The 12,322-nt window shown below is 37.3% G+C and overlaps 1 protein-coding gene across 9 annotated transcripts in view; it reads right to left on the minus strand.

Moving 5' to 3' along the window:
* ESCO1 (establishment of sister chromatid cohesion N-acetyltransferase 1) overlaps window positions 1-12,322 on the minus strand; it is a 73,156-nt gene that overhangs the window by 47,518 nt on the left and 13,316 nt on the right. For 6 of the 9 annotated variants that reach the window (XR_013381250.1, XR_013381251.1, XM_077900228.1 and 3 more), the window contains exons 2-4: window positions 9,838-9,937; window positions 6,483-6,748; window positions 321-423 (exon numbers count right to left, since the gene is read on the minus strand). The gene's annotated coding sequence lies outside the window, so the exon portion shown is untranslated. The remainder of the gene's footprint in view (window positions 1-320; window positions 424-6,482; window positions 6,749-9,837; window positions 9,938-12,322) is intronic. The other 3 variants (XM_077900230.1, XM_077900232.1, XM_077900227.1) reach the window with 2 other exon arrangements.

Consider the following 12,322-nt stretch of genomic DNA (forward strand, 5'->3'; position numbering starts at 1 on the left):
GTATATTTAAGGCTAACAGAATAGAGTATCCCAATTACATCCTTATGAACAATCAATAACTTATTTTATATAAGCATAGAATAGTTGAGGGGTGCCTGGGTGGCTCAGTAAGTTAAGCATCTAGCTTCAGCTTGGGCCATGATCCCAGCCTCCTGGGATCTAGCCCCACGTTGGGCTCCCTGCCAAGCAGGGAGCTTGCTTCTCCCTCTCCTCCCCATTTGTGTTTTTTCCGTCTCTCTCTCTCTCAAATAAATAAATCTTTAAATTTAAAAAAAAGCATAAAATAGCCAAAAATCAGTTTATTCCTTGATGTTACTTACAATTCTTTTCCCACAAGACAGAATTGATCTTTCAGCCACCATAACTCATGAAAATTTGGCAAAATCATTCCTTAAAGTATCCTCTTAACACATTACACAGCACCTAAAAAAATAAAAAAGGTTTTTAAAAATGTTTAAAAGGCACAAAGATGCAAATGACTCATTCACCACTCATTAAACACAACACTCCACAATTTTACGCTGTCCCATCATTAGTCCTCAGGATTTACTATATACATACGTTTAATTTTAGTATTTCTAACCTGAAGTAAACTATCCATTTTATGTCATAGAAAAAAATTTTTTAAATACAAAATACAATTCATAATACATACACATAATGGTTAAACTGGTAAAGTAAAATCCTATTTTGAGGAAAAAAGTACACATAACTACTTGTACATAGGAAAACACTGATACACAGTTTAAAGGGCAGATTTAAGCACACACGTTTACTCTCACGTAAAACCTACTTTAAAAAAGCAATAGATTAAAACAAGATAAAACCATAAACTTGAAGGATTAAAAAAAAAAGAGTAAATGGTAAAAATAAAAAATATGGAAGCTACATAACCTCTAGACTCAAGAAAGCTTGAATCCTAAACTGGAAATGGAGAACCACAGAATCCCCCAAACTCAGGAACTACCAGTTCTAGGCTCCACAGGACATGAGAATGAAAACAGGACTCAAAAAAAACAGAAAGATTCCAAAACTGCCATTCCAATTACAAGCACCCAGAAGACTGCCCCTGCAACTCCAAAGACCCTAGTATAAATCTCTGGAGAGAGTATAACAAAAGTGCTTTAGTCTAGGGGCTCAAGACTGACAGGTAAGGGAAGCAGTATCATGCTGACAAGAGGGGATAAGTAAGAATACACATACTGATTGCTGAAACCCACTCCCTCCAACTGAAGTTCTCTTTGCCTACTCAAGAAACTTCTAGAGGAAGCAGTCAACCCTGTATCTTCCTGGAAGGAAACTAGAAGAGCGTTTTTTAATGAATTTGACAGGCCTAAAGGTAAAAGATCTAAAAACATACTGATAGACCCCATAGTAAGTAAGCGTGTGCATGCACCTGTGGGTGCCTGTGCTCGTGCACACACACTCACACACCCTATAGTCAAGAAACCACCAGCCCATCTACCATCCAAACACACAAAACTCCCAAATTAGTTTTTAGTGTCTCACTTGTAACTCTGAGCAAATAAACAAGAATCACGATATACATGAGGAAAATTTGAAGAAAAAAAAAAAACAGGAAACCAATAGCTTGGCAGAAACTACATGAAACCAAAAATTAAAAATAAGCTAATCTATTCACGAAACAAATATACAAGAACATTCACAGTAAAAAAGGAACACATAAAAATTAAAAATAATATAAAAGAAATGAAAAAGTCAATAAAAGCATTAGAAGAGGCCTGGGTGCCTGGATGACACAGTCAGTAAAACATCCAATTCCTGGTTTTGGCTCAGGTCATGATCTAAGGGTTGTGAAACCAAGCCCCACACCAGGCTCCCACTCACAGACTCTGCTTAGGACTCATCCCTCTGCCCCTCCCCCTCTTACCCCGAGGGCTCGCAAGCAAGCACAAGTGCTCTCTCTCTCTCTCTCTAAAATAAAATAAATCTTGGGGCGCTTGGGTGGCTCAGTCAGTTGAGCATCTGCCTTAGGCTCAGGTCATGATCCCAGGGTCCTGGGATTGATCTCCACATCACGATCCCTGCTCAGCAGAGAGTCCACTTCTCCCTCTCCTTATAAAAATAAAATAAAATAAATCTTAAAAAATAAAAGCATTAGAAGACGATAGTATGAAGATCTCCTACAAAGTCAAACAAAAAAGACAGAGATGGTAAGTAGGAGACAAAAGAAGATAATTAAAAGACCATCCTTAGTGGTTCAAGAGTCCAGTAATTGGGGTTTTAGAAAAGAGAAAAAAAAATGAAAAAAGAAAATGAAGATTTAGGAAATTTTCCTAGTACTGAAAGAAATGAGCTTCCAGACTGAAAGGGCCAAGAGCACCTAGTACAATGGATGTGTTTCAAAAGCTGTTAAAAAGTGTATCATGAGGACAAAATGATGATCCTCAAGCTTCTACAGAGGGGGGTAAATCTTGACCACATACATATTATACATGTAAATTATTATTTGCAAGGAAAAAAACCCACAAAAATTATTACTCTGTGAATTCATAAAGGTGTATAAATAAAAAATTTAAAAATCAAAACCAAAAGCTTTAAATAAACAATCAGCTGAAATACATAATACAAGTAAGTTATCACTTACCAGTTTATACCAACAACACATACACAAATCAACTTAAAAAGTAATGGGCTGTAGATTTGTGTCACTTAGTTAAAATAATTAACAATTTAGTTCCAACAAATCAACAGACAAGAAAGTAACAGAAGAGAACAGAAACTCCAAAAATAGGCCCAGTGCAAAAGGGAAGCTAATAAATATAAAGGTGGTATTAACTTAATTACTTTCAAATTAATGAAGAAAAGATTATTCAACAGTTGATGTCAGGACAAGTAGATAACCATCTGGGGAATTTTAGTTTAAGAGTGAGGTTATGGGGATCCCTGGGTGGCTCAGTGGTTTAGCGCCTGCTTTTGGCCCAGGGCACGATCCTGAAGTCCTGGGATAGAGTCCCGCATCGGGCTCCCGGCATGGAGCCTGCTTCTCCCTCTGCCTGTGTCTCTGCCTCTCTCTCTCTATGTCTATCATGAATAAATAAATAAAATCTTGAAAAAAAAAAAAGAGTGAGGTTATGTCCAGGAAAAATTTAATCATTAAAAATTAATTAAAAGTGGGCGGCTCGGTGGCTCAGCGATTTAGTGCCGCCTTTGGCCCAGGGCGCGATCCTAGAGACCCGGGATCGAATCCCACATCGGGCTCCCGGTTCATGGAGCCTGCTTCTCCCTCTGCCTGTGTCTCTGCCTCTCTCTCTCTCTCTCTGTGTGTGACTATCATAAATAAATAAAGATTAAAAAAAAAAAACATAGCAAACAGATTAAAATATGGGAGGATTTTAATATTTATTTTCAGAATGAGAAAGACTTTCAAGCCTTGTCAGAAAATTCAGAAGCCAGGTTTGAGGAACAAAACGAGAAATACACTGGCAAGAAACAGCAAAAGCTAATCACCATGATATATTCACAGGAAAAAAAGCCACAGATGGCTGGTGTGATAATAACAGAATAATAGAAGTTAGAACTAAAACAAAATACCATTTTTCAAAAAAAAACAAAAAAACCATTTATCACATATCAGACTGGCCAAAGATCAGGAAGTTTAACAACACAGTACTGGCAAAGGTTTGTGACAAATACTCTCACATTACTGCAGATAATTCAATGTCTATACAGGACAATTAAGCAATATCTATCAAAATTATAAATGCTAATTTTCAAACCATTCCATTTCTAGGACTTTAGAAATGCACCTGCAGACACAGGTGCATTAAGTGCTCAAAGACAAATATAAAATTAATTGCAACACTTTATCAACAGACTGAATACCCCAACAAACAAACATGGTGTATAAGCTACTTATAAAATTGACCTAATTATATATATAACCAATAGAATACCACATAATCACATCAACTCAATTCTCAGCAAAATTTCCAGTCTTTAAAAAAAAAAAATTCCAGTCTTTTTATACAGAAACTTGATTTTAAAACTTATAGTCAAAGCCTTTAAAAAAATTTTTTTGAAATACTATCAAACTTCAAGGCTTACAAATCTACAATAATCAAGATAATGTAATACTGATAAAGGAAGCAGAGATCAATGGAATAGAGAATCCAAAACCAGACCCATACGTTTATGATCAAATGAATTTTCAGCAGAAGCGCCAACACAAATCCATAGGGGGAAAAGTCTGAAAAAATAGTGCTAGACCTACTAGAAATCTAAATAGAAGAAAAGAAAAAAAGAACATCAACCCGTACCTCATACAACCCACAAAAATAACTTGAGATTGACCAAAGAAATAAATATAAAACTATAAAGCTCAAAAAGAAAGCAAAAGCAAAAATCTTTGAGGCAGGCAAAGATTTTTTTAACCAAGAATCCTGGGGATCCATGGGTGGCTTGGCGGTTTAGCGCCTGACTTTGGCCCAGGGAGTGGTCCTAGAGTCCCAGGGATCAGGGATCAAGTCCCACATCAGGCTCCCTGCATGGGACCTGCTTGTCCCTCTGCCTGTGTCCCTGCCTCTCTCTCTCTGTGTCTCTCATGAATAAATAAATAAAATCTTCAAAAAACAAAAAAAAAAAAAGCAAAAATCCTACTCATTCTGCAGGACTCTGTAAAAACCATGTTCAAAAATCTTCAAAGTGGGCAGCCCCGGTAGCCCAATGGTTTGGCGCTGCCTTCAGCCCAAGATGTGATCCTGGAGACCCAGGATTGAGTCCCACATCAGGCTCCCTGAATGGAGCCTGCTTCTCCTCTACTTCTTCCTCTGCCTGTGTCTCTGCCTCTCTCTGTATGTCTGTCATGAATAAATAAGAATAAAATCTTAAAAAAAAAAATCTTCGGGCAGCCCCGGTGGCACAGCGGTTTGGCGCCGCCTGCAGCCTGGGGTGTGATCCTGGGGACCCGGGATCGAGTCCCACATCGGGCTCCCTGCATGGAGCCTGTTTCTCCCTCTGTCTGTGTCTCTGCCTCTCTCTTTCTCTGTATCTATGAATAAATAAATAAAATCTTAAAAAAAAAACTTCAAAGCAAGGGTGCCCGAGTGGCTCAAATGATTAAGCATCTGCCATCAACTCAGGTCATGATCTACAGGTCCTAGAATGAAGAAGCCCTACTTTGGGCACCTAGCTCAGCTGGCAGTAGGCTTCTCCCTCTCCCTCTCCCCCTGCTTGTGCTTGCTCTCTCTCAAACGAATAAATTTTTTAAAATCTAAAAATAAAAAATCTTCAAAGCAGAGGCGCTTGGGTGGCTCAGTAATGTTAAGCGTCTGACTCTTGATTTCATCTCAGGTCATGATCTCAGGGTTGTGAGATCAAGCCCCACATCAGGCTCTGTGCTGAGCAAGGAGTCTACTTGAGATTCTCTCCCTTTCCCTTTCCCTTCCCTCTCCCTCTGCCCCTCACCTCCACTCTCTCATGCATTTGCACATGCTTGCTCTAATAAATAATTATCTTTAAAACAAAAATCTTCAAAGCACTTCTATGCACAATAACCAAAATCTGAAAAAAAACAAAGGTCAGGTGAATGGGCAACAAAGTGTGTTATATCAATAGTATAATAGAAAAGTACTCAGCAACAGAAAGGAATGAACTACTGGAACAATATGATGAACCTCACAACCATTATGGTGAGTGAAAAAAGCTGGCCAAAAAGAGTACATAATGTATGATTCCACTTACAATTCTGGAAAAAGTAACTATAGTTGACCCTTGAACAAAGCAGGAGTTGAGAGCCAAACCCCAGCACAGTCAAGAATCTGCATTTAACTTTTGACTCTCCCCAAAACTACTAATACAGCCTAGCCTACTGTTGACCAGAAGCTGTATCAATAACATTAACAGTCAATTAATACATATTTTGTGATATATGCATTATAAACTATATTTTTACAATAAAGCTAGAGAAAAGAAAATGTTAAGAAAATCATAAGGAAAAGAAAATAAATTTATAGTACTGTACTGTATTTGTTGATAGCATAAATTTACATCATCCTTTTACAAAATGAATCATCTGTCAGGACCTACACCCATATTGTCCTAAGTAATATAAAACACTATAAAGGTTACGTGCTCTTATTAACAGTACACATCAAAAGTGAAAAGATATCGTGAAAAAAAAAATTCATGTTTACTTACAGATATAACAATTTACACACTGTAATGAAGCAGCAATATGACTGCTTTATAGTAGCCTAGTATAACTGATCAATTGCTTCACGCTGGACTAGCAAATACACTAATGAATAAATCATATAACTTTTATGTCATACAGTATTACAGTCATACTCATTAATATATTAGAAACACATTTTTTCTAAAAACCACTTACCTGTGATGACAGGCAGATATAGAGATACGCCAATTACAAAGAGACAGAGAAGCATACTGTACAGTAATTCTTTGAAAGTTACAAAACAGTAAGAAAACACATTATTAATTTTATATTAAATATCACTCACCTTATGCCTATGTAAGGATAGGCTATCCACTTCCACATAAGTCTTGTCATGATTTTCTACACGATGAATACTTAAGCAATGATGATGATGACAAAAAACGTCTCAGACAGTTCTTGCCATACAGTTATTAGATTTTCACACGAAGACACACACACAACAGGTAAGTTTATTAACTGTATGGCATGATGATTATTTACTATTCATTAAATGGAAGTGGATCATCATAAATGTCTTCATCCTTGTTTTCACTCTTCACAATAAGTAGGCTGAGGAGGAGGAGGAAGAGGAGGGGTTGGTCTTGGTGTCTCAGGGATAGCAGAAAAGGTGAAGGTGAAAAGGGAGGCAGAAGAGGCAAGCCAACTTGGTGTAACTTTATGGAAATACACTGTAATATGTCTGACAGTTTTGCTTTTTCATCTCTTTAAAAATGTTTCTATACAGTACAATCCTTCTACCATTTGCTTTAGCTTCAGTCCCCATATCATAGAAGGGTCCATGCCCTATAAAAAGTCAAAAGCAGTCTTGAATAATTAGAATTCTTCTGCCAGACTGTCTAATGTCAATCTGTTTTCTTGGCACTGCTTCATCCACATCTTCTTCTTCATCATCTGGCCTGGTTCAGATGTGCTTACCCGCATCAAGGCATCTTCTGTTAATTCCTTTTGTGTGGCATCTATTAGCTCTTGAATTTCTCCAAGATCTGTATCTTAAAAACCTTTACACACCCCCACCTTTTTGCCACATCTACCATTTCCTTCATGATTTCCTTTATTGGCTCTGTTGTAAATTCTGTGAAGTCATACACAACTTCTAGATACATTTTTCTCCTGCAGGAATCTACTGTTTTGGGCTTGCTGGTTTTCACGGCTTATTCTATAAACAATGATGGCATCTTCAATGATGCAATCCTTCTAGACTTTCATGATGGTCTATCAGGGTTCTTTTCCATAATGCTGAAAATTCTTTCTATAGAGTACCATGTGTGATAAGCCTTAAAAGTCCTGAAGACCTCCTAATCTAGAGGCTAAATTAGAGATGTTGTGTTTGAGGGCAAGTAGACCACTTTGATGCCTTTGGTGTTGAACTCATTGGATTCTGGGTGCCCAAGGACATTGTCTAAGATCAAAAGAACTTTAAAAGACAGTGCCTTACTGGAAAGGTACTTCCTAACTTAAGGGACAAAGTATTGATGGAATCAATCCCGAAAACGGTTTCTCATTGTCCAGGCGTTTTTGATGTACAACCAAGAGTCTGAGGTGCCCCTAGCTGGCTCAGTCAGTAGAGCATGAGACTCTTGATCTCCAAGTCATGAGTTCGAGCCTCACCTTGGACGAAGAGGTTAGTTTAAAAAAATGTCTGGCAGCTGGTGTTTTTCTTTTCCCTTCAAGATTTGGAGATCAGCAGCTTTATACATAAGGACAGGCCTCATCATAAATCCAATTGCATTTGCACAAAACAGTAGAATTAGCCTATCCCCCCCTGCCTTAAATCCCAAGGCTTATTTTTCTTCCTTACTAAAATGTCCTTTGTGGCATTTTTTTTCCCCCAGAATGAGGCTTGGATCTACATTAAAAAACCCGTTCAGGCAGATATTCTTTCTCCTCAATGATTTCCTTAATGGCATCTGGAAACTCATCTGCTGCCTCTTGGTCAGCAGAAGCTGCTTCCTCTGTTTTCCTGACATTTTAAAAGTCAAATCTCTTTCTAAAATTATCAAACCATCCTTTGCTGGCACTAAATTCTCCAGCTTTAGAACCCTTCACCTTCCTTTTGCTTTAAGTTGTCATATAACGACCTTATCTTTTCTCAAATCATATGAGTCTGTAGGTATGCCTTTCTTACAGCAATCCTGCATTCACATAAAAGCTGCATTTTCAATACAAGATAAATAGGTATTTCAAAAAGTACAAGGTTTTGATGCCTTTGGGCATAACTATAACAACAGCTTCACAAATTTCCTTCTCTTTTCCTACAACGGTCCTTAAACTAGATTCATTTATCTTGAACTGAAGGGCAACTGTAGCTGCAGGCCTTCAATCTATGGTACTTTATCAAGAAATTCAACTTTTTCTTGTAATGTCATGACTTTTCCCTGCTTCTTGGGAGCACTTCCAGCACCACTAGTGGCACTTCATATGGATCCCATGGTATCGTTCAAGGTTTACAGTATTGCACTAAACACGATGAAAAATATGCAAAAACTGCAGAGATCACTTTTTTACAGTGATATACAATTTACTGGAGAGACAAATTGCTCACACAGAAATGATTAGCATCACCGGGTTTTAAGCAGACTCAAACACTTGAGCTCACCACAACAGCAACATGAGATGGCTATGAAATTATTACAGTAGAAGAGTACATAATATAGTTAATTTTAGCAGTTATGATTTAATACTGCATATTTACATTTCTTTTGACTGTAAATGATGCAACCTACAGTCTGTGTGTGCATACATTTTAATAAATCTTAACATTTATTAACAGATCTGTGAATATTTTATGAGATAACTACATATATTTTATGTATTCATGAAACACTTAACTTTTTAATTTTTCAATATTTCTAAGCTACATGGTTTATCTGCAAGTTTTTTTCAAATTGCCACAAATCTGAAAAAAAAATTTTTCAAGACATTTATTGAAAAAAAATCTGCATCTAAGTGGATCCATACAATTCAAACCCATATTGTTCAAGGGTCAACTGTAAACTACAGTAAGACAGCAGATGAGTCATTCCCTAGTGTCAAAAGAGGAGAGACAGATTTTTGGAAGCAATGGAAATGTTCTGTGTTTTGACTATAATGGCAGTTTCAAGAGTGCATTTATCTGTCAAAATACAGATATTTTGAAATTGTACAGTTTATTTTTTTTGAAATTGTACAGTTTATTTTTTTTGAAATTGTACAGTTTAAAAGAGTGAAGCTTACTGTACATAAATTATACTTTAATAAAGCTGTCAAAAAAAATAGTGCTGTAAGTAACTGATTCGTCCCTATACCTGCAACCAAGAAACTTTATTAAACCCAAAAAAAGCAAGGTGCAGAACAGGGTAAAAATAGCAAGTTCTTAGAAAAAGAGTGGGAGAAAGGAAATGATTGTGTAAACACACAATAGGTATGGAAAGATACATAAGAAATAGTGGTTATTTCTTGGAAAGAGAACTACAAAACCAAGTGTCAGGATAGTGAAAAAGCTTACTTTTCACTATATATCCACTCAAATGTTTTATTATGTAGACATATAACCAACTTAAAAAATTAAAACATGTTACATTTCTCTGGAAATATAAAGTATATTTGGCACACTAATTCATCTCGGAAGGCACTAAATTATGAAAGTATAAGCCACTTACCTTACTAAGACAGAAATCACATATCACTGTTTCTTTAAGTTGACTGATGATGTTTCCAATGAATGATGCTTCTAATAACTTCCTGTGTTTGGGAATTAATCTTAAAAAAAAAAAATCCTATTAACTAAAGTAAAACAATCTATTAAAACACATGAAAATATAAAAGTACTATTGTCTACAAACTCGTATATTAGAACTTAAGATTAAGCTAGACTAAGTAAACAACTAATGAATGACAAAGCATCATATATTTCATTTTTATACCATATAATAAATTAAGATTTTCTTCAAATATAATCATCACCTACAAAACTCCTCTCCATGGAAGGAGTCAATTTTCCTTCCCAACTGGTGCTAAGTTTGGTCACAGGTCTTCCTTTGGCCTCATGGTGGGCAGAGTCTACCTCCTTGCCCCCATAACCCTAGCCATCTAACAATGGTATATTAGCAGAAATGATGCACACAGAGGTTTGAAAGGTCTTTGTGCAGTCGGGCTTGCCCTCTTGTACCCCGGCCCTCACCATGAAAAGAATTTCAGGCAGATGAAGGCAGCCCTTCAGCATAGACCCCAAAATAAAGACATACAGTAGAACTGAGCCAAATCCCAAATGAGGTGCCAAGCCTAACCCACAGTGAGAAATAAAGCCTACCCACACCCAGAGCTGCCCAGCCAAGCCTAACCTAAGTCACCTAACCTATTGCTGCTCTGAAAATGCATGATCAAGAATAAATAACTGCTGTTTATTGAGTTCTAGGGCAGTTTCTTTTTTTTTTTTTTAATTTTTTTTTTAATTTTTTTTTTATTTATTTATGATAGTCACAGAGAGAGAGAGAGAGAGAGAGAGAGGCAGAGACACAGGCAGAGGGAGAAGCAGGCTCCATGCACCGGGAGCCTGACTTGGGATTCGATCCCGGGTCTCCAGGATCGCGCCCTGGGCCACAAAGGCAGGCGCCAAACCGCTGCGCCACCCAGGGATCCCAGTTTCTTTCTTCTTTTTTTAAAGATTTTATTTATTTATTCATAGACACAGAGAGAAAGAGGCAGAGACACAGGCAGAGGGAGAAGCAGGCTCCATGCAGGGAGCCCGATGTGGGACTCGATCCCGGGTCCCCAGGATCAGACCCCAGGCTGCAGACGGGGCCAAACCACTGAGCCACCGGGGCTGCCCTCTAGGGCAGTTTCTTATACAGCAAGAGCTAATACATATCACAATTATTATCTGAGAAGCCCTAAACTTACCAAACATTAAGCCCCAGAAATATAATTTTAAAAACCTCATTTATCATCTTTTATTACTTTACCACTAAGAACTATAATTTTTAAATGATTATTTATCTTCTTTTATATCTATTCCTCACAATTTCTAAATATTCTAATAATAGATTTAACAGTTGAGACCTACCTTAGAAGAGAGTTAAACTGATACACAACTCTACAGTAATTATCAATCACCTATTCAAGTGTGCTAAGAACTACTTCAACTTAAGTTTGCCCCTCATGCTGAACTATCACTAACCTAGCATTACAGAACTTAATAAACCCTTTTCTTCATAACCCTTAAATAAAATCTTGCAATCAAGAACTGAAATGCACCCTCTCACCCGTTAGCAAACTGATAAGACTCCTCCTTCCTACACCCCAGACCTAGCTTATTAATATAATCCTAAAGAAAATATCAGGGTCAAAAAACCAATAATTAAGCTTTACATTAAATAACCACTTCAGAAAACCTAAGGTAACATTTATATTTTACTACAGAAAGAAATCTTACAAGGCTCATTAGAAAGTACCCAAGACTGAGTACATGCAATTTCCCACGGTGCTTTATAATAAAATGTACTCAAATTTTAATCATTTAAATATTTCGATTTTTTTTTTTTACATCTTAAGATTGTATTTGTTTACTTAAGAGAGAGTGCACAAGCAGGGAGCAGGGTGGCAGAGGGAGAAAGAGTAGCTGACTCCCTGCTGAGTCAACATGGGGCTCAATCCTAGGACCTGGAGATCACGACCTGAGTCAAAGGTAGATGCTTAACTGAGCTACCCAGGTGCACCATGATTATAAAAAAAATTTAAATAGAAAAGAAAACAAATTATTTGGATTGTACGTCACTCAATATATTTTAACATTAAAGTCATTTTTTAAAAAACATTTTTTTAAAAGATTTATTTATTTATTCATGAGAGAGACAAAAAGAGAGAGGCAGAGACATAGGCAGAGGGAGAAGCAGGCTCCATGCAGGGAGCCTGATGCAGGACTCGATCCCAAGACTCCAGGATCATGCCCTGAGCCGAAGGCAGACACTCAACCACTGAGCCACCCAGACGTCCCTTAAAAAACATTTTATGACCGGGGAGCCTGGGTGGCTCAGTCAAATTGAGTGTCCAACTCTTGATTTCAGCTCAGGTCACGATCTCAGGGTTGTGGGATTGAGCCCTGAGTTGGGCTCCACACTCAACAGAGAAATCTGCTTGAGATTCTCT

Source organism: Canis aureus, chromosome 6, assembly GCF_053574225.1.
Source record: "Canis aureus isolate CA01 chromosome 6, VMU_Caureus_v.1.0, whole genome shotgun sequence".
NCBI lineage: Eukaryota > Metazoa > Chordata > Mammalia > Carnivora > Canidae > Canis > Canis aureus.